Source organism: Melanotaenia boesemani, chromosome 10 (assembly GCF_017639745.1).
Source record: "Melanotaenia boesemani isolate fMelBoe1 chromosome 10, fMelBoe1.pri, whole genome shotgun sequence".
NCBI lineage: Eukaryota > Metazoa > Chordata > Actinopteri > Atheriniformes > Melanotaeniidae > Melanotaenia > Melanotaenia boesemani.
The window spans coordinates 21,583,754-21,589,751 of record NC_055691.1 but is presented as its reverse complement, the minus strand read 5'-3'; positions in this window follow the sequence as shown (position 1 = coordinate 21,589,751).

The window sequence follows — 5,998 nt, the reverse complement described above, 5'->3', positions numbered from 1 at the left end:
GACATTAGCGCTGCTTCCTGCCTATTGGTTTAAACAAGAAGCCCCCACCAATGCTGGAAAGACAGACCAGTCTCTCAAGCACGGTGGACAAATGCTCCTGAGAGTTTAACTCCTGCTGCTGCAGCTTATGAGGGAGCTGAAAAATCGCTGAAAACTACTGAGTTACTCAGCACTCACTGCTGCTGGCATATGGTACATTTAAATATAATATGAACTTTGACCTTATAGCCTATATATGAAACACATAAAAACAATGCGACTGCTATATTTCAAAGTATCTCTGCTATAGCCCTTCATAAGCTCTCTAACAAAGACTTGAAGTGCACACACACCCTCTTATGATCCTTCTTTTAACATACCATTTTCACCAGGTGTAGAAATATGATCTTTTTTAAAAACCCTATTTGTCCCTCTTCCCACCAATACAGATTTTTCACAATGTGCTTTATGTTCTCCCACACCGACCGTGTAACAGTACTCCGACTTGATGTGGAACATGAAAGGTAAATCTATATGCGCACAGCTAAAAAGAAGACTATGCGTAGCTGTCTATTGAGTCCAACAAAATGCTCTGAGATGATCAAAGATTTAAAGAGAATAGCCACCACCCATAAATCAGCACATGGCCACAATAGAGCTGATAAAAACTCAGGCTTTGTGCTGCTTAAAGTCATTAAAATGTTTGTGTTTTGTGCTCAGTTTGATTTACAATGCTCAATTAATCCTATATTATCATGTACATTCTACACAGTTACAGGCTGACAACCTTTAAAAGCTAACAAATGTTTTCCAACTGTGGAGCCTTAAAAGAAACCCACTGTGACCCAGATAAGGCCTCTCTGTGACATTAAGAGTGACATTGCACCCCAAACAATTCACCCAAATCTGGATCATTTGTCATTTTTGAAATCAGGATCTTAAAACGCCTTTGAAATTCTGCCTTGTCTATGACTAAAGACGTCTGAAACCTGACATACTGATATGACTAAATGTATCATGCACTTTAACCTGCAACATCTTGTCTGACCTGGGTTATGACCCATTCACCATCACATAGATCTGAGTGCATGCTAAGTAAGAACAGGTTTATGAGCTCAGAGGGTTCAGTCACTCTCTAAACCAACTTTGTGGTAGTGATGGTGCAACATCAGATCTTATACAGACCAGATGGATATAAGCAGTTACTTGCTACCAATCACTGTCTGTTTTTTTCTTTGTCAGAGCTGCAATCACATAAACTGGCTCTCATTCAACTCATCTCCTCAAATAGCTCAGAACTACATGAAACAAAGTTGAAAATACTTTTTATTGATGATGCATCTAATTTTAGCTTTGTTACTTATTCTAAGAGTCTAAGATGTATTTAGAGATATTTGACCTGCCTTTAGTCTAAATTTTCCTCAATAATATTAAAGCTAAATCAAGAATAACTTAGATAGACAAACAAAAAGCAAAACAATTTAGATTATCTATATAATTTTAGCCCACTGATATCTTAAGCCTTTTTGCTCTAGACTAGATAGACTGGTTATACCTGAATATTAAATCTTAAGTGTTCATTTATCTTGTATGTTCAACCTATCTAATGAGATATTTACGGCTGTGTTGTAAAAGAAAATAAATAAATTAGTAAAAGTAAGATATTTACATCAACATAACCTGCATGCGTTCCAGCTTAGTGGAAGTTGAATGCAATTTTCTCCCTGATTATCTATGAGGAAAGGCGCACTGGGCAAGAAAAGGTTGCAAAATCATTCCTAAAGAGTTTGGGCTCTACTGATCAAATGACAGACAAATGGAGAAAAATTCAAAACAACTTTCCCCTTACTCAGAAATGGTCAACAAATAACGATGTTAGACAGGTGTAGTAACATCACAAAAGAAGCCAGAGTTACTTTTAAGCAGTTAGAAGCCTCTTTTGTTTAATGTTAATATTCAAAAGGGTGTCATCAAGAGAGCACTGAACAACAACAGTGTGTGCATGTCAGGGCTGCAAGGAGGTAGCCCAGGGGTGCCCAAAGTCGGTCCTCGAGGGCCGCTGTCCTGCAGATTTTCCAATTTTTCCGGCTTCAACACACCTGACACAAATGAAATAGATCCAACAGCCTATTAAGTTTTGCACAATGACTCATCAATTTGAGTCAGGTGTTTTTGGTGCAGGGACACATCAAAAACCTGCAGGATTGTGGTCCTTGAGGACCAGAGCTGGGCACACATGTCTCCGAAAAGAATGTTGCTGCAAATCTTCAGTCTACATAAGGTAATATAAACAAGCCCAAAGACTGCAGGAAAAAAACTTTGCTGGTCTACAAGAGCTAAATCAAACTTCATTATTTGGGCCCATTGATTGACTGATGTGCTTCATTTTGAGCTGACAAAACTAAAGTATGTTCTACTGTCAGAGTAGATGTATATATAATTGTTAAAAAACAAAATAAAAGAATAAATAAATAAACAATACAAAACCAAATATATGAAGGAAATTAAATTCATGAAAAAAAAGCTAACAGATTATTTAGCTCCAAAAGGAGCAGGATAAAGGAACCACTTACTAGCCACAATATACTCTAGGCATTGTGTCAAATCACATTAGTTTTCAAGAAATCAGAATAAGTCCAAGAAAAGAGAAAGTAAGTCCTTTTGCATAAAGATATTGCACACTCTCATGCATATCTACCGCCCTACCAATACCGGTACCTATTTACATATCATATTCCTGTATACTATACATACTCTGCATATATACACCCATACAGTCATATACAGCTATATACGTATACATACATACACATACAACTGTAAACTGATAAATTCACTTATGTTCACTTTCTTCATACTTTTTAAAAATCATATTTCCAATTTTTTCTTAAACATGATGTTTGGACATTGCTTGAGCTCTTCTTTAAATTTATTCTGTAATTTTACACCGTAAGATAATAAGATAAATGTTTTGGAATGGTGATGTTAAAGCCCAAATTTTAATCAACCAGAAATGTTGAAGAATGACCTGAAGTGAAAAGTTTCTGTGAGGAAGCCCACTAATAGAAGATTTAGCAGAGATGTCAAATTATTGTTTCAGAGGAAGTAATGTCAGACTAAGTGCACAGGTACTTTTGTAACTCACAGATAATTAAACATGCACATTTTCCCTTAAGCCTACTGGGGCATTTGCATAGAGAAAACATGAGATAACCTAATGAAAATGATGCCTGCTCCACATATTTAATTATACTGATTTTATTCTAACTCCATTTTAAGATATTGAGTAATTGTTTATTGCAGAAAGGGAAAGAAAAAAAAAAACGTTTTGTGCATTTAAACAGTTTAGGAAGGGATTCTTTTTGCAAAGATATCTTGTTTCGTTGGGTTTATACAGGAAACCTTTAGTGCAAACAAAGGCAGGAAAACAAAACAAACACGTTTTTGGGACAGAAACTGATGGCTGAAGGCAGCGGCTAGACCAGTTATCAGATTACTGTCCTTAAACAAATGAGTGAACAATTAAGTGGTCATTCAAGGACCCTTAAAACTTTGGCTATGTCCACTCGACGCCGAAGATGGTTCAAGTATGAAATTGGTGGCAAAAACTAGGAGAAAGGCTTCACCATCTCTACGAAACCGCTGTAGTACATACTACAGGGCTGTGGGGGGCGCTAAAGAGTAATACGCCAAAGCTAGAATAAGATGTAGCACGTGCGCTGATAAAGGCTCACTGTGTTGTTGGACGTTCATATTGGAAGAAGAGAAGACAAGATGGCTGAAAATTCAGTGTGAAGCAAAAGAGAAACATTACTTTGGACTGATGAACAAGTCGAGCTTTTTCATCAAAAGCTGTACACAAGCCAGGACTGTCTGGAGCAGCACCACAACACATGGTCAATGACGCCATTATTGGTGTTGTGTCTGGTGCGTGTTTGTCACATCAACGCCATATCCTCCAGTTGTGGCATTACGCTCTCCTGAAGGAGCACAGATGGTAGAGGTTTGTACCTGGTTTCAGACTTGATCGGTTTCATGGAGGCTAATCCCTGGTTTTGTGTGGATTGCTAAAATAATTTTGAGGTTTTACTGCAATTCAGTGCCATAAGGACGGCCCCTTATAGATTAAAAATCTGTTACTAGTCGGGCTAATTTCGTTTAGAAATGTAAGTTTGGACTTTAGGTGGAAAAACAACTGTTTGGTCCAAAATGGTGCCCACTGACCGTTGAAAGGCAGTAAAAGACTGTTCATTATAGTACCAATAAGCTATCTGCATTCTGTTTGGTTTGTTGAACACATTCTGTGAATACCAGGTCATTATAATGGATCCACTTTAGGCTCTGTAGTTTCTAATTGCCTCTAGTTTGAGCTCTCCCAAAATAACTACAGCCACAGAAACAAGAGAAGGCTTGTTTGAGGACAACATGCTAATTATGGCATTGTTACATGGCTGAAGCTGTAACAAAACTGCTAGCAGTAGCATCTGCAAGCTCAGAAGGAAGAGCAGTCGTCTGCCAACCAAAAATTTGGTGGATCAATTCCAGGCTCCTCCTGACTAAATGCCTAAGTGTCCTTGGGAAAGACACTGAATCCCAAGTTGCCTCCCGGTGTGTCTATCAGGGTATGAGTGTGAGTGACAGGAGAAAGCACTTAGTATGTAACAATAGAAGTACTGTATGAGTGTGTGTGTGTGACTGGGTGAATAGTGTAAAAGTGCTTTAAGTGGTCAACATGTGAGTAGAAAAGTGCTATGTAAGTACAGTCTATTTACCAGGCCTCCATTTATGTGATTCTGTCTCTGTCGAGTTTTGCTAGCATTAGCATTGTTTGCCTATAATCTACAACAGGGCTACTCTATTTGAGTAAGTGGCCCGCAGTCCAGCAGGTTTTCAATGTATTCCTGCTTTAAGTCAAATTAAATGGATCTAGCAGCCTGTCAAGTTCTGCACACTTATTGCTTAACTTGAGTCAGGCTGGTGTTGGAGCAGGGATACATGGAAAACCTGCTGGATTGCAGCCTTCCCAGGACTGAAATGAGTAGCCCTTGTCTACAAGCTAAGTTTAAGGGAATGAAAGAGAATCCTGCAGCCATATGCTGTATGCTTTCAGGTAAAACACTTATGCCATGAAATAGCAAATGCTTTCTTTGTTTCAGCCCTACCTTGGATAGAAATTTAATGCCACTGCCATGGAGTGAATATTTAAAGACAATGTTTGTCATTTTGAAAAATAGATGTATTCACTTCCTTGCAGAGTTGGATGAGGCAATAAACTAATTTTCATACCTGAATGTAATAAGTATTTAAAGCTAGCTAGCAGCTCTTTAGTTAGGTTGGCATAAAGACAGGAATTATCAGAAACTGGCTAGCTTTACTAAGAAATACTCTTTTTTTTTTTTTTTGTACTGCAGGTTTGCATCAGCCTGATCTCATGCAAATGTGACAAATTACTGTAACTTCTTCTTCTTCTTTGTATGTAAGGGTGGCATAAACTTAAAAAATTTATCAAATTTTCTAAATCTTATTAAAACTGAATTGCTCAGGCTTTGAACCAGGATCTTGCCTTTTTGACATTGGACAAAAAACAAACGAACACACACCAGATATTGCCTTTGAATATCAGACACACTAATGTTCACCAAGGTTGCTGCAGGGAGGGCCATAAAAATGAGCACAACTCACTTTTTCTTTCCAAAAACACACTCACTGACCATGATGTCTCACATGAAGTTATGTGTTTTAAGTTTCATTTATGTTCTCTTTACATACTTAAGTAGGTACATGCGTGTCAAACGTTTTCAAACATCACTGCCATGTCTTTCTGTTTGTTCAGGTGGTTTTCATGAACATTTAATAAGTGTAACTGACAAAATTTCAAGTGATTAATTTCAACGATGCTGAAGTTACTCAGGAATGTAACAACAAAAAAGATATTTTAGATGTCTTGCTTAATAAAAGCAAAAGCCTCGTAAAAGTACCTGTCATAACTGCTAACTGGCCAGTATTACTTCCATTTTAA